The following is a 16,044-nucleotide window of genomic DNA, read 5'->3' as shown; positions in this document are numbered from 1 at the left end:
ACAATACAGTATTTCTTTTTTGTTTGTCTTCATGGAAATCGATGAGCTCATTTAGGTTTGCAATCCTTTGCGCTCAAAGTCTTTATTGCTATGAAAGCAGCAGTCAATTTGAAAAGACAGTACTGGCATCATTGCATAGTTGTGTGCTAGTTGTGGCTTAGTTGGCAGCACTGTCACTCCTGTGTCTGAGGATTTGAATTCAAGTTCCATTCCAGTACGGTGCTGAGGGAGCCCTGTGCAGTGTTCAATTCTTTTATGATTCGATTGGGTGAGTCTGTTTACAGTTGCTGCTCACTGTGCTTGATTGACTAAGATTGGGGGTACACTCATTGAGTAAAGTAAACAAACTGTAGAAAGATCTTGAAGCTGGGGCTGAAGCATGGAGCAGGCATTTTAAAGCACTGTGAATAACATTCACACATACAAAGAAGCTGGAATGTCATCTCTGCATTGATCTGTAGAAATGTACAACATTCTGCACCATTAGAGTTGCCACCTTTTGGATGAGATGATAAATGGAGGCCCTGGGCGTATTTCTCTGACCCCCCGCAGGGTCGGGGAATCGCCCGGGGCCGGCGTAAATCCCGCCCCCGCCGTGGCCGGAATTCTTCGCCACCCGGGAATCAGCAAGGGCGGGAATCACACCCCGCTGGTCAGTGTGCCTCCGCGCCGACCGGCGGGCCCCCCGCGGCGATTCTCCGGCCCGCGATGGGCCGAAGTCCCGCCGCTGGCAGGCCACTCCCGCCGGCACCAGAGGCGGCGCGAGCGGGCCCCCGGGGTCCTGGGGGGATGGCGCGGGGCGATCGGACCCTGGGGGGTGCCCTCACGGTGGCCTGGCCCACGATTGGGGCCCACCGATCGGCGAGCGGGCCAGTGCCGTGGGGGCACTCTTTTTCTTCCGCTGTCGCCACGGCCTCCACCATGGCAGAGGCAGAAGAGAGCCCCCTACCGGGCATGCGCCAGTGGTGACGTCAGCGGCCGCTGACGCTCCGGCGCATGCGCGGACTCATGCCGGCCGGCGAAGGCCGTTGGCGCCAGTTGGCGGAGCGGGAGCCACTCTGGCGTGGGCCTCGCCCCTAAAGCTGCGGAGAATTCCGCACCTTTGGGGAGGCCCGACGCCGAAGTTGTTGGCGCCACTCCACTACGCCGGGACTCCCCCCGCCCCGCCGGGTAGGGGAGAATTTTGCCCCCTATATGCTCCCCCAAATGGATGTCAAAGATCCCTTGGCAAAAATTACAGAAGAAAACTTGCCGGCATGGTGGCACAGTGGTTAGCACTGCTGTCTCACAACACCAGGGATCCAGGTTTAATTTTGGCCCAAAGTGAGTCTGTGTAGAGATTGCACGCTCACCTCGTGTCTGCATGGATTTCCTCTAGGTGCTCCGTTTTCCTCCCACAGCATAAAGATGTGCACGTGATGTGGATTGGTGATGCCAAAATTGCTCCTCAGTGTCCAGGGATATGCAGGTTAGGTCAGGTTACGGGGATAGGAAGGGGAAGTGGGCTTAGTTGGGGTGCTTTTTCAGATGGTTGGTGCAGACCTAATGGGCCGAATAGCCTCCTTCAGCACTGTAAGGATTCTATGAAAAGTGGAATTGTTATGGTGTCTTATCCCTCAATCAATATCATGAGAACAGATGATGGCCTGCTCGTTTATTTCATTGCTGCCTGTCATCAGGCAAATTGGAAGGATTTACAGTTTAATAATCAACCTGTCTGGCTATATCATGAACATGTCTTCTTCCATGGCCATCAAGTCCTGAAGTGTGCCTTGAACCCGGAACTTCTGGCCCAGAGGTAGGGGTGCTACCACTGCACCATAATGCCTCCTTCACCCAGCTCTATCTCACCCAAATCCTGTCAGTGTGATCAGATTGTTTGTCCAAAACCAGGTACTGGGTGAAATTTGAGGGCAGCACGGTAGCATGGTGGTTAGCATAAATGCTTCACAGCTCCAGGGTCCCAGGTTCGATTCCCGGCTGGGTCACTGTCTGTGCGGAGTTAGCATGTCCTCCCCGTGTGTGCGTGGGTTTCCTCCGGGTGCTCTGGTTTCCTCCCACAGTCCAAAGATGTGCGGGTTAGGTGGATTGGCCATGCTAAATTGCCCGTAGTGTCCTAAAAAGTAAGGTTGGGGGGGGGGGGGGGGGGGTTGTTGGGTTACGGGTATAGGGTGGATACGTGGGTTTGAGTAGGGTGATCATGGCTCGGCATAACATCGAGGGCCGAAGGGACTGTTCTGTGCTGTACTGTTCTATGTTCTATGTTAGTTCAATGAGCTCAATCCTGTGAAGACTGAAGTCAATCGGCGGGATTCTCTGTCAGCGGGATCCTCCGTTTCACTGGCAGCACATCCACACCCATGGGTTTCCCAATGGTGTGGGATGGCCATAAAGGGAAACCCCATTGGCTGGCTGCCGGAACGGATGACCCCAATGCCGGTGGGGACGTGCCTCACCGGCAAACGGAGCTGACCGGTTGGAGAATCCCGCCCAATGTCTTTGATCCCAGCACAACTCTATTCTTTGCCATTGATTCCATCCACTTCCGCAAGATTGTCTCAGGCTCCAGCCAATAGCTTGTAACTTCAGTATCCTTTTCTGGAATGGAGAACCGGACCTTCAGGCCAGCTACGTCCTTCCTCGCAATGGTCAGGAGGTGCCAGAATCTGGGCCATGCTAAGATTGGCCCTTAGTATTCACAGATGTGCAGGTTGTATGTGGCTGCGGGGATGGGAGGGAGGCGGTGGGGGAGGGGGGGGGGGTGGTGGGTGAGTGGACCTGGATGATGTGCTCCTTCAGAGGGTTGGTGCAGACCCAATGGGTTGAATGGCCTCCTTCTGCACTGCACTGTAGTGCCCCTAAAATGCCTGTCTTCACGCTCATGTGCAAACATTGAGAGATGATGGAATGTTGGCATTCACCTGAAATGGTACAAGCATATGTAATAGGAGCAGAAGTGGGCCATTTGGGCCCTCGAGCCTTCTTCACTATTCAATAAGGTCATGGTTGATCTGTGTATGTTGAGTTCCACATTCCCCATCTACCCCTGATAACCTTTGAACGGAGCTCCCAAACTTCAGGTCAGCAATGTCCTTGATGTACAGACTGTAACTTGTGCAGAACTCCTGAAGCCTGCGCTAAATCCTACTCAATCATCATTCCCATTCTCCCTGATCTGCATTGTTTTACTCTTCACAATATATTGGTGTTAAAAACCTTGCCCTTGTGCCTAAAGCCCTCTAGGGCCTTCCCCTACCCTCGCTCTGCAAATTCCTCTGGCAGAAAAGCCGAGTACAGTGGTCAAATCCATTCTGACCTCTAAAGCTGTTTAATTGGATCACAGTTGATGTGCACTTTAATTCGATCTAGTCTGTCTGTCTTTATTTGAACTCTATTTGGTTCCATACCCTCAGTATCGTTGCTTAACAGATTTCCAATTGTCCGTCCCCAGAGTTGCCAACATTTTACAAGGGGAGGAAGATTCAGATTTTAACAAACCTTTGAGTAACAAAATTTCTGCAACTGTACAAAGCATTTGTTTTTTAAAAATAAATTTAGAGTGTCCAATTCATTTTTCCAAATAAGGGGCAATTTAGCGTGGCCAATCCACCTATCCTGCTCTTCTCTGGGTGTGGGGGTGAAACCCATGCAAACACGGGGAAATTGTGCAAACTTTTTAGACAGTGATCCAGAGCCAGGATCGAAGCTGGGATCTCGGTGCCGTGAGGCATCAGTGCTAACCACTGCACCACCATGCTGCCCTGTTCAAGGCATTAGTGAGATCACATTTTGAATATCTTCTACTGTTTTGGCTCCTTTATTAAAGGACAGATATTATAATTGGTGGCAGTAGAGAGGATATTTACTTGGATGATCCTGCGTTTGGAGGGACTGCCACATGAGAAATGATTGGACCGGTTGAGTCTGTATTCCTTAGAGTTCAGAAGGATAAGAGGTGAAATGATTGAAACATATAATATTCTTGCGGGGTTAGACAGGGTAAATGTTGGGAGGAGGTTTCCACTCATGGGAGAGTGTGGGACCAGACAGCATAGTCGCAGAATAAGGGGGTGCTCTTTTAAGACGGATTTGAGGAACAATTTTTTCTCTTTGGGGTTCTTTCCTCCAGGAAGCTGTGGAGGCCAAGTCCTTGAACATTTTCAAGGCTGACAGCGACAGGTTTTGAAAAAGTAGGGAAATTCAGGTTTACGAAGAAAAGGCAAGGAAATGGATTTAGTGAGTTTTCGCCAGCCATGATCTTATTAAAAGGTGGAGCAGGCTCAAAGGGCTGAATGGCTGACTCTGTTCCTCATACTTTTGATATTTTCTTGTCATCACCCCTAAGTTCTATTGTTAAGGTCCTTACTCTACACTCTCCCACCGTGGGAAATAGTTCCTCCCTTTCAGGGCTAGAAGGCTGGAAACAGATGAAACCTGTGTGGAATATAAGGAAAGTAGGAACGAACTTAAGCAAGGAGTCAGGAGGGCTAAAAGGGGTCACAGAAAGGGCAAATAGGGTTAAGGAAAATCCCAAGGCTTTTCACACGCACATAAAAAGCAAGAGGGTAGCCAGGGAAAGGGTTGGCCCACTGACCAACAGGGGAGGGAATCTATGTGTGGAGCCAGAGGAAATAGGCGAGGTACTAAGTGAATACTTTGCATCAGTATTCATGAAAGAGAAAGAATTGGTGGACGTTGAGTCTGGAGAAGGGTGTGTAGATAGCCTGGGTCACTTTGAGATCCAAAAAGACGAAGTGTTGGGCGTCTTGAAAAATATTAAGATGGATAAGACCCCAGGGCTCTGATGGGATCTACCCCAGAATTCTGAAGGAGGCAAGAGAAGAAATTGGGGAGGCCTTGACAGAAATCTTTAGATCCACACTGTCTTCAGGTGATGTCCCAGAGGACTGGAGAATAGCCAATGTTGTTCCTTTGTTTAAGAAGGGTAGCAAGGATAATCCAGGGAACTACAGGCCAGTGAGCCTTGAGGAGTAGGCCATGCGAGTATTCACCGCCTCAGGCCATTGCCTGAGGCCCGCCCCGCGATAATCCATTGACAACTGGCTGAATTCCAAACGGTATGGCTTACGTGTGCTCACACCGTCCGAGATCCTTGTGTGGACTGAGTCCGGGGCTGTCACAGTCGGGGGAGGGCCAATTAGCGGGCAGGGGAGCTTCATTCGGGGCTGGGGGCACTGTGGGCGGGCAGTCCGGGTCGCACGAGCAGCCGATGCGGGGCACTACTTTGGCGGTCCAGGTTCGCGGGCTGAGTCTGCCATGGAGCACGGCGTGGCCGCTGCAGGACTCTGTCCCAGAAGTGCTGTTAGCATTAAAGCCACTTTTAATTTCTGGGTAACTATTGCAATGACCCAGAACAACCCTCTCATGGGAATTGTCCCACACCCTAAGGCTCAACGTTTGATTATTAACCTGTTGAACCACATCATGAACCCTCCCCGCATGTCCAACAGGTCCTGGAGTGAGACATGAAGCTGAAATGTTTGTTATTGAGGCTGGGGAGCTACTCACTGACCACAAGATCGCCAGAGGACATTTAAGATTCAGCAACATTAGTCTTCCTGTCATGATTCCAATTGAGGTCCTTGAGTGGGCCTCATCCTGCCACCCCCAGCAATGGGCAGGTCTCGTCATGCAGATTTCCCATCACCAGTAAACACCCCCAAATTTGCGTGGGGCTGTTTACTGGTTCCTGGGGGCAGACTGGGGTCCCTCATTGTCAAGTGTCAGTCCTTTATTATCATTTCCATGGAATCCGGCAACTTTACAGCCTCTACCCACCCTACCATGCCAGCATCCCCCCCTCCCATGCCACACCCCAGCCTACAAACCATCATTCACCTCGGGCCTGGGACCCAGCATTGATCCTCAGCCCTGGTTGAGTATCTTACTGACAGCCACCACCGCCTTGCCGTTGGTGCAGCTCGTCAACAGCAGCTTTGTTCAGCAGCTTTCAGAAGGCGGGACTTCCACTCCCAGGGGTCACTGATCGCAGAGCAAGGTTTGCTGCTAGCCTGTGAAACGCCGAGTGCCGTACAATGAGGACAGCCCTCCCTGAAAAGAGACGGTGTGGGGTACTCGGTAGCTCTTCAGTCGATAACTACCCCCATCATCGCCTCCACGGGATTCCCGCCTGGATTCAAATTTCCAGATTATTTAAAAACTGAATTCCATTCCCTAAATTGTCAGAGGAGGTTGAAATTCATATCCTAACTGGATTACTAGTCTCGTAATATAAGCACTGCACTGAACATACTCACAGGGTCAGTATGGAGCAGGGGGTTTCAATTGTGCATTCACAATGCCACTGAAGCTCTGTTAATGCCCACAATGTGATCTCTGACACTAAGACTCAGCAGCAGGTAGCAGGACAGTGAGGCGCCTCTGATAGAAACAGTTTTTCCAGGATGCAGAGCATAATTCACTGCACAGACATGTCCCTTTCAGGCGCCAATTGGCCAGGCACACTTTACAGCATCAGAAAAGGACATTAATCAACACACCGAATGTGTGTGGCCAACTTAAGCACCCTCCATGTTAATGCCAAGTATCCTGGAAGGTTGCCATGGTTCTTACATCCTGTGACAGGCGAGATCTTCTGCGCGGAGACAGTAAGCTGGATAGATGAGTCCTGGGGGATTCTGGCTTTCTTCTTCAACCTTGCTGAATGACACTAGTCACCATGACAACCAACAGGTCTGCAGAATCCATGATGAGCTCGGTGCTGAAATCAGCTTGGTCCACTTCCCAGAATCATGCCGGGGCAGAGGAGACCATTCAGCCCATCATACCTGATCTGGCTTTTTTGGGAAGATCTATCCAAATTGCTCACTGTTGCAACACTTGGCGAGGAGGTTGTGGGATTCAGATCGTGGGGACCAGTGTTGCATTGAGAGAGTGCTACACGGTCAGGGGTGACATATTTTGAATGAAATGTTACAGCAAGACACCCCTCTTCCTGCTGAGGTGAATGTTAATATACCATGTATCTGTTAAAGAAAAGCAAAGCAGAGTCTTGGAGCAAACCTAGGACTCAACCTATTTTATTTTAAATTTAACTGGCTAATTGCCTGATCCGAGCTTCTGGGTTTTTGCCTGAAGTAAATTGAGGGCCATGTTCCCCGACACAGTAAGAATGACCACACTGCAAAAGTGATTAACTGGCTGCAGAATACTTCTCTATGTTCCAGGATGTGAAAGGCACAAAATATTTGTTTATTGGTTTATAGGGAGAGAGAGTAACGGGCCTGGAATTAATTGAACCATCTAAAACCATGTGGAACCAAATGACCCTTTTTCTGAGCTGTACCAATCTATGATTCAATCATTTCCAGTTTTTTTTTCCACTATCATCCTCCCAGCCAAACCTTTCACCAGTGCTCCTGCTGTTCTGCTACTGGGAGATTCTGAACAATTCAAGTCCGACAGCATTCCCCTGCAATAGTCGCATTGCAGTCAGGAGAGCTTTTGTTCTGCCAAGCTCATTGACTCCAATTTATGATCCTCTGCTGGTTTAACATTGACAGCTACTCTCCTGTCAGTCCCGAGGGCTGTTTAGGTGCTGAGCTCTTGGTAACTTGTGGTTCGGAGTCGAACCACATGGACGACATTACCAGAATCATGTCAGGATCACAAGTCACATTAAGGTCATGTCCCATATCAGCATCGAACCGTTGGCTGCTAATACCTTTTAGAATCATGGAATCACAGACTTTCCAGTGCAGAAGGAAGCCATTCGGCCCATCGAGTCTGCACCGGCTCTTGGAAAGAGCACCCTACCCAAGCCCCCACCTCTACCCTATCCCCGTAACCCAGTGATCCCACCTAACCTTTTTGGATACTCAGGGCAATTTATCATGTCCAATCCGCCCAACCTGCACATCTTTCCCACGCAGACATGGGGAGAACGTGCAGACTCCGCACAGAAAGTGACCCAAGCCGGGGATCGAACCTGGGACCCTGGAGCGGGGAAGAAACTGTGCCAACCACTGTGCTACCGTGCTGCCCTCAATTATTAGTTCCCCTTCCTTCCATCAGTTGTTGCACTGTAAGCTGCCTCTCTTGCCAGAGAAATCAGAGATTGAGTATGGTTAACTTTCCAGGTTGCCAGATCAAGCCGGGCTCCATGCAAATGCACTGAAGCGACCATCCCGATGGCAGACGAGTGGCACACAATGGAAATTAGGTAAATTTGGAAGACAACTCCCGAAAATGCTGATACAACAGGAAAATACTGACGATATTGGACATCTGAAATAGAAAACAGAACGTGCCGGGCCTATTGTTTTTGTTTCCATGAACGCGAGCTGCCCATGTACAAGATTCACAAATGACCCTGGACCTGCCCGTGGAGCTTTCACACAGCCAGCAACAGCCCACTGAAAATCGACTTATTGCCACCTTCGAGGAACAAAGGTGTAGAATTTGTGTGGTGTCACCCACAATCCCTCAGCATAACTTTGGTGTCAAAATCAGGACAAATTCCAGAGAAATGGGGCAAGAAGCAGCTTCACCTTTCCTATCACGTTCCTGTTGCAGTTACTTTGGCGTATTTGGAGGCGCCTCACGGAAACCTTACCCATCAATGTTCAGAGACTGTGGGTGAGATTCTCCCGTACATGGCGGGGCGGGGGTCCCGCCAGAATGGTGTGGCGTGAACCACTCTGGCGTCGCCCCACCCCAAAGATGCGGAATCCTCCCCACCTTCAGGGGCTAGGCCGGCGCCGGAGTGGTTTGCGCCCCGTCGGCTGGCGTGGAAGGCCTTTGGCACTGCGCCAACCGGGGCCGAAGTGACTCCGCTGGCCAGCGCGAGTCCGCGCATGTGCGGGAGCGTCAGCGGCTGCTGACGTCATCCCCACGCTTGCGCAGGGAGGTTCACCTGCACGTCGGCCATCGCAGAGGCTGACACGACCGACACGTAGGAAAAGAATGCCCCCACGGCACACGCCTGCCCGCGGATCGGTGGGCCCCGATCGCGGGCCAGGCCACCGTGGGGGCACCTCCCGGGGCCAGATCGCTCCGTGCCCCATTCCCCCCCCCCCCCCCCCCCCAGGACCCCGGAGCCTGCCCGCTCCGCCACTTCCCGCCGGTAAGGTACCTAGTCTAATTTACGCCGGTGAGACTGGCAAAGAACCAGTGGGACTTCGGCCCATCACGGGTCGGAGAACCGCCCGGGGGGGAGGGGGGGGGGGTGGGGGCACTGCGAGCGGACCGGCGCGGCACGATTCCCGGCCCCGCCGGATCTCCGGTGCCAGAGAATTCATCTGCCGGCGGGGGGCGGGATTCACGCTGCCCCCCCGCCGATTCTCCGATCCGGCGGCAGTCGGAGAATCCTGCCCTGTGTGTGTAGCAGTGTCCGCTTTCTCTGAATATTTACATTAAACTACCGGAGTTTCGGAAGATACCCAGGAAGCCCAATTAAGGGATCACACTTTCACTTGAAACCTCAGCAATGCTGCTGCAGAGGCTTAAAACTTCCAACCTTGATAATATGATTCGGTTAAAAACGCCGCCACCTTTCAGGTGCTACCGGGCAGCACGGTAGCACACGTGGCTAGCACTGTGGCTTCACAGCGCCAGGGTCCCAGGTTCGATTCCCGGCTGGATCACTGTCTGTGTGGAGTCCGCACGTTCTCACCGCGTCTGCGTGGCTTTCCTCCAGGTGCTCCGGTTTCCTCCCACAGTCCAAAGACGTGCAAGGTTAAGTGAATTGGCCATGCTAAATTGCCCTTAGTGTCCTAAAAAAAAGAACAGGAGGGGTTAGTGGGTTATGGGGATAGGATGGAAGTGAGAGCTTAAATGGGTCAGTGCAGGCTCGATGGGCAGAATGGCCTCCTTCTGCACTGTATGTTCTATGTATCTATGTATCTTTCACCTTTGGCATGCTGACCATTTTGTTTTGTTAAATGTTGTTTCTGCAAAATGCCTTGGAATGTCTTACTATGTTCAAGGTGCTTTATAAATGCAATCTTCATTGTTGCTCTTGAGCCACATATCACACAATGCCAAACCATATCCTCTGGCCTGAGTTTGTATTCCAGAGTCGTACGTTACAATCACGGAGCAACTCCAAGTGCAATCTAAAGACATTATTCCCTTTGGGGTCATCTCCTCTTCTGTCATTAGTCCCGGTGGAATTGGAAAGCTTTCCCAGTGTGAAATCCCAGGTCCAATCCTGCTTCCTACCATCCTTTAGTAAAACCTAATGTTCCTCCAGTAACCCCAAACCACCTTGCTGTTTGTTCCAATTTGATGAACAGAGATTGTGGCAATTGTTCAGTTATTGTTTGCTATCTGATTAAATTAGCAGCCAGAACATCTATTCACTCAGTTCCTTTGATGTGGAACATTATGCTGAGGTACTCCACAGAGAAGAAGCTGACAGTAAGCAATACAACGGATATAGCAATTTTCTGTTGCTGTGGATGAAACATCCTGACTAAGTTTAGATAGGCATAATCAGGAAGGAAAAATTTGGATGTATAAACAAAAGTTTGATGGAAGGAGCCGGGTTGAAGGAGGAGACGGAGGAGAGTTGCAGAGTGACTTCAGGAGTGATTTAAAGAGCACAGGGCCTAGGTGGCTGAGGCCCAATTACTAATGGCCAATGGGTGGGTGGCACAGTGGTGCAGTGGTTAGTACTGCTGCGTACAGCACTGAGGTCCCAGGTTCGATCCTGACACTGGGTCACTGTCCGTGTGGAGTTTGCACATTCTCCCCGTGTTTGCGTAAGTCTCACCCTCACAACCCAAAAGATGTGTAGGCTCGGTGGATTGGCCACACTAAATTGCCCCTTAATTGAAAAAGAAAAGTATTGGGTCCTCTAAATCTAGTTTAAAAAAACTAATGGCCAATGGTCGAGTAAATGGAGGGGAAGGGAAGGGCATGCGAGAGGTCAGAGTCAGCAGAGTGGAAAGTTTGGAGTGGTTTTCCAAGGCTGGAAGAGATAACTGAGATAGGGATGGCTCAGTTCATATTGGGATTGCAACAATTTTAACCTGAGGGCTTGGGGAGCCAGGAACCAAAGTATGCCTGAACAAACGGTGATGGGTTAGTGCTCCCTGGTGTGGGCAGGTTACAAGCCAAAGGGGTATGTATGAACTAATGCTGACAGGGGGTGGAGGACAGCAGACCAGTCAGGAGAGAATTTGAATAATCAAGTATGAACGTGACACAGAATCACAGAATTGTATAGCACACAAGGAGGCCATTCGCCCGCAAATGTTTTTTTGCTGGCTCGTTGAAAGGGCTATCCAATCAGTACCACTTTCCTGTTCTTTACTCATTCAAATATTTATCCAATTCCGAGAATCACAACATTGGGATAGTGCAGAAGGAGGCCATTCGGCCTTTGGTGTCAGCACCGGCTCTCCAAATGAACAGTTTGTTTTGTGCCATTTGCCTGCCCCCTCCCTGTACACCTGCAGATTGATTATTTTCAAGTAATCATCTAATTCCTTGAATAAGGCCTTGATGGAACCTGCTACCACCACACTCTCAGGCATTGCAGTCCAAAACCTAACCCGTCGCTGTGTGAAAAATATTTTTCACAGATTGCTTTTGCTTCTTTTGCCAATTACTTTAAATCCCTTTCAAATTTTCTATTGGATCTTTTTCCACCAAACTCTTGGCAGTGCCTTCTAGATCATAAAAACTTGTTGGATTATAAAATTCTCTTCAATTTCCCTCTGCTCCCTTTGTCGATCACCTAAATCTATGCCCTCTGGTTACTGACCTTCTTCTAGTGAAAACAGTTTTTTCCAATGTATTCTATCACGCCCTTCATAATGTTAAACATCTCTATTCAATTTCCCAATAACCTTCTCTGCTTTAAGGAAAACAATCCCGGCTTCATTATAGCCTGCCCACATAACTGAAGTCCATCATCCTTGGTACCATTCTAGCAAATCTCTTCTTCACCCTCACCATAGACCTGACATCCTTTCTGAACATGTGGTGCATGGAAAGGATGTGGGGTTGGAATGGGATAGATAGTAACTGGGGGGGGGGGGGTGAGAATTGTGAAATAGGCAGACTTCACAATCAATGTTTTCCCATGGAAGGCCCATGATAGACCATCTTTTTTGTCCACCATTTGGCCAATGTGGCAGCATGGTCCCTTTAAGGGCCCTTTAAGGGCCGGGATCGACAGCCACTTGACCGACTTGTGGTCAATCATGTGGAAGTGCGCCAACCCTGGGCAATAGAGAGCTTTTGCGGAGCCCTGGGAGCCGGATCTCAGGCAGTATGGACTTCAGACTAAGTATTAAGACCCATTATATTGTGTTCCAGAACAAGAACAAAGAAAAGTACAGCACAGGACCAGGCCGTTTGGCCCTCCAAGCCTGTGCCGACAATGCCGCCCATCGAAACTAAAATCTTCTGCACTTCCTGGGTCCGTATCCCTCTATTCCCATCCTATTCATGTATTTGCCAAGATGCCCCTTAAATGTCACTATTGTCCCTGCTTCCACCACCTCCTCCGGCAGCGAGTTCCAGGCACCCACTACCCTCTGTGTAAAATACTTGCCTCGTACATCTCCTCTAAACCTTGCCCCTCGCACTTTAAACCTATGCCCCCTATTAATTGACCCCTCCACCCTGGGAAAAAGCTTCTGACTATCCACTCTGTCGATGCCCCTCATAATTTTGTAGACCTCTATCAGGTCGCCCCTCAACCTCCATCGTTCCAGTGAGAACAAACCGAGTTTATTCAACCGCTCCTCATAGCTAATGCCCTCCATACCAGGCAACATCCTGGTAAATCTCTTCTGCAGCCTCTCTAAAGCCTCCACATCCTTCTGGTAGTGTGGCGACCAGAATTGAACACTATACTCCAAGTGTAGCCTAACTAAGGTTCTATACAGCTGCAACATGACTTGCCAATTCTTATACTCAATGCCCCAGCCAATGAAGGCAAGCATGCCGTATGCCTTCTTGACTACCTTCTCCACCTGTGTTGCCCCTTTCAGTGACCTGTGGACCTGTACACCTAAATCTCTCTGACTTTCAATACTCTTGAGGGTTCTACCATTCACTGTATATTCCCTACCTGCATTAGACCTTCCAAAATGCATTACCTCACATTTGTCCGGATTAAACTCCATCTGCCATCTCTCCGCCCAAGTCTCCAAACGATTTAAGTCCTGCTGTATCCTCTGACAATCCTCATCGCTATCCGCAATTCCACCAACTTTTGTGTCATCTGCAAACTTACTAATCAGACCAGTTATATTTTCCTCCAAATCATTTAAATATACTGCGAACAGCAAAGGTCCCAGCACTGATCCCTGCGGAACACCACTAGTCACAGCCCTCCAAATAGAAAAGCACCCTTCCATTGCTACTCTCTGCCTTCTGTGACCTAGCCACTTTTGTATCCATCTTGCCAGCTCACTCCTGATCCTGTGTGACTTCACCTTTTGTACCAGTCTACCATGAGGAACCTTGTCAAAGGCCTTACTGAAGTCCATATAGACAACATCCACTGCCCTACCTGCATCAATCATCTTTGTAACCTCATCGAAAAACTCTAACAAGTTAGTGAGACATGACCTCCACTTAACAAAAACCATGCTGCCTCTCACTAATACATCCATTTGCTTCCAAATGGGAGTAGATCCTGTCTCGAAGAACTCTCAACAGTAATTTCCCTACCACTGACATAAGGCTCACTGGCCTGTAGTTCCCTGGATTATCCTTGCTACCCTTCTTAAACAAAGGAACAACATTGGCTATTCTCCAGTCCTCCGGGACATCCCATGAAGACAGTGAGGATCCAAAGATTACTGTCAAGACCTCAGCAATTTCCTCTCTAGCTTCCTTCAGTATTCTGGGGTAGATCCCATCAGGCCCTGGGGACTTATCTACCTTAATATTTTTCAAGATGCCAAACACCTTGTCTTTTTGGATCTCAATGTGACCCAGGCTATCTACATACCATCTCCAGACTCAACTTCCACCAATTCCTTCTCTTTGGTGAATACTGATGCAAAGTATTCATTTAGTACCGCGCCCATTTCCTCTGGCTCCACACATAGATTCCCTTGCCTAACTTTCAGTGGGCCAACCCATTCCCTGGCTACACTCTTGCTTTTTATGTACGTGCTTGGTCTGTGTTCTGTGCTTGTTAATTAACTGCCTTTGCCTTTCATCAATAAACCTTTTTGTTAACTATTGGAAGCCTCGGTATATGTTCCGAACCAGCACATTAGCGATGAGAGAAAGGTTTTGATTGCAGCCGACAGATGCCGTGAATTGAGGGGGGAAGAAAGGACTAGTTAATAAAGGGAAGAAGCTCTAGCAAGTGTCAGGAATCATTAAACTATGAGTGAAAATGCCCATCATCAGTAAACTAGACCCATTTGACCAAGAGGCTGAGGACTTGAGTCAGTATATTGAACTGATCCGCTATCTTTTTACCGTACAAGGGATCACACATGACGACAAGATAAAGTGATTCTCTTGACAGTTTCTGGGCCCCAAACGTAGAATTTAATTAGACGCCTCACATCCCCAAATGCAGCTGACTCAAAGACCTTTCACTAGATAGTGAAATTGGTCAAAGAACATTTCAAACTAAGCCCCTCGCTTATTCTCCAACATTATAGAACTTAGAACAGTACAGGCCCTTCAGCCCACGATGTTGTGCCGACCATTTATCCTAATATAAGATCAACCTAACCTACACCCCTTCAATTTACTGCTGTCCATGTGCCTGTCTAAGAGTCGCTTAAATGTCCCTAATGACTCTGACTTTGAATTTAATTCTGCAGTTTGGGGCCACAAAGAGTCCATCTCAACATTCATAGCTAGGCTTCTCTAGCTTGCTGAGAACTGCGAGTTCGGGACCACGCGTAGTGACATGTTGTGCGACCAGCTGGTTTGTGGGATCCTTAACCTTAATATCCGGAAGAAGCTCCTGGCTGATTGTGGTGAATGTAGGAATTTCAAATATATTATATTATATGTATGTGTTGCAGTAAGGGTTAAAAGCTTGGGATAGTATGTGATTACTGCAGTCATGTTTTTAAAAATCCCGGTTTGAAAGACAGCTAGGCGTTTTGGAGACAGAGGTACAATTAAAGCGTCGTAAAAGTTTGGCTAATATACTTTTATTTATATTGTAGCCACTGTAGCCACCTAAAATGGACACTGAACTAAACAAAATGGAGAATCGCTAAGACTGCAGGGAAAAACAGTTTAGCCAAGGCAAGCAGCCTGCAAACACTCATTAGCATTTTGCAAGCAGCAAAACCAGTTTCTGGCCAGGTGGAAGTTCTCAAACCAAAGGTGATAATGGCAGAACGTTTTACATACTAATGAGGCAGTCCAGATCTAGGCACACACAATGGCAACATTTGGGTTTGAATAAGATACTTGAGTGGATGTCCAGACAGAGCGGCACCAGAAGTATCCACTATAGAAACCGCCCCCACCATCAAGAAAGACCCTCACATTGGAGGAATTCAAAAGATATCGATTGGAAGCGATCCAATCGATACCTGAAGGTAAAGCCCGCCCAGGAAAAGGCAAGGACATTGGGGACCCCTATAAAAGTAGACCCCCACACATGGTCCTGTCTGTTGTTTCGTGCTCCGGCTTTGACCAAGAACTTCGAACTGTATCCTGACTCCAGCCGTTGAGCACCAGCCGCCGAACCGTAAGTGCCAATACGACGCTCGCTACGCGAACCAAGCCCGCTAGACCCCCAGTGACCAGCACGCTTTCTGAAGGTTGCAGACCAAGACCGGAACGAAGGCCTCGCTCCCTGACCTTGCCTGTTCCTGTTTAGTTAAGTATTCTGATTGCTTAGTCTAGTCATAGCTTAGTCCCTTAGCGTGTGCTTGCGTATTTATTATAATTGTATAATAAATATTGATCGTTTGGAACTTACTAATCGGTGTATCGTTTTATTACTTTGAACCTGACCTTGGAATATTTGTGAGGTGTCTATACGGCATCTGGCGACTCCTGAGCTGAAAATACATACACAGAGCCTAGTAGTGTTAAGCACACGGCCTTTAA

The sequence above is a fragment of the Scyliorhinus canicula genome, chromosome 17 (assembly GCF_902713615.1).
Source record: "Scyliorhinus canicula chromosome 17, sScyCan1.1, whole genome shotgun sequence".
NCBI lineage: Eukaryota > Metazoa > Chordata > Chondrichthyes > Carcharhiniformes > Scyliorhinidae > Scyliorhinus > Scyliorhinus canicula.
The sequence above is the reverse complement of the archived record's forward strand: the minus strand, read 5'-3'. Positions refer to the sequence as shown.